This window comes from Lottia gigantea (assembly GCF_000327385.1).
Source record: "Lottia gigantea unplaced genomic scaffold LOTGIsca_6, whole genome shotgun sequence".
Classification (NCBI taxonomy): domain Eukaryota; kingdom Metazoa; phylum Mollusca; class Gastropoda; family Lottiidae; genus Lottia; species Lottia gigantea.
Window position 1 is genome coordinate 725,282 of NW_008710049.1, and position 1,186 is coordinate 726,467.

The 1,186-nt window shown below is 32.2% G+C and overlaps 1 protein-coding gene across 1 annotated transcript in view; it reads left to right on the forward strand.

Moving 5' to 3' along the window:
* Positions 1–1,186, forward strand: part of LOTGIDRAFT_154553 (hypothetical protein) — a gene marked incomplete at both ends in the record, with an annotated part of 8,549 nt that overhangs the window by 1,916 nt on the left and 5,447 nt on the right. The gene's annotated exons all lie outside the window — the stretch shown is intronic.

A 1,186-nucleotide genomic window follows, 5' to 3' on the forward strand; every position in this document is an offset into this window, starting at 1 on the left:
ATTAAGTCAAGTTTGAAAAGATGAGCACTCGGTACAATTTTGGTAAAAATTCAATTAATTTTGAGTCTTTGGGGAGTTTTTTGCATTTCCTGAAAAATTTGAAAATTCGGATATACGACCTTTTGATATCCCACCGACGATATTGCAATATTTCTCCTGGTTTTTGATACGAAATGTTGTTGTTTTTCTATCTACTTTAAATGTAAGAAAAGACAATGAATTCCTTCTAATTACCCCAGTCTTGAATATCTTGAAAAAAAATACCGGTTCAAACAATAAAACATTGTTAGAATTACGTAGTTGATCAAATTTGACCATTAATACCATTTATAAGCTCACGATATGGTGAGTTTTTAACCAGGTGATATCACTAATGATTTAAATTCCTGTATGGTACCATTACTTACAATTTAAATTCCTGTACCGATATATCACCCAGCCCTACTTTGAAAGCTCAAATTTTGAAGTGAGCTGTGAAAACTATTACAGTGGTGTAACCTTTTTTCGTGGATATAAGGATTCAACACCGAATTTCGTCAAAGTTAAAAAAACGAAAAATTTTTTTTATGTCTTAGATGTTTCCTCAGATATTCTACAAAATAATAGAAATTGGTTTATTTCGATTTTCTTTATGAAACCTTCACTGACCCATATTTCATGAGCAACCAACTCGGCAACGGCGGCAGAATGAGTCACCTATTTTCGTGTACAATGTTTGATCTATAAATAAGTCAAGAAAAACACGTTGTATGGATACCGGGCGGTATAATTAACTTCTCTTAGTATTTATCTTTAATATCAATTAATTATAACTAGTGACAATTCCTTCAAAGAACCACGATTTAAAAAAAAAATAGTGACTGACAAAATATGATACGTAGCGTGATTTATTGCTAAAGTCACTGAAACAACATAAGAATATGTTCCACTTTGTGTTCCATAGAAATTTTCTGCTGACACGGAATCCGCTAGTTGATCACGTGACTTCATTCGTTGGAATATATTCTAGCAGACGACACTTGGAATTCCGATTACCGCTTGGGATTATATAAGGAAATTCGGCCGATAAAAATGATGATGTTTGGTAATAAGTGAAATCCGCCATTTTGTATTTGTCAAAGTATACATTAATACATTTTACCTTGCTTGAAACTAATGGATTCATTCTACTAGCTGATATTGTAGA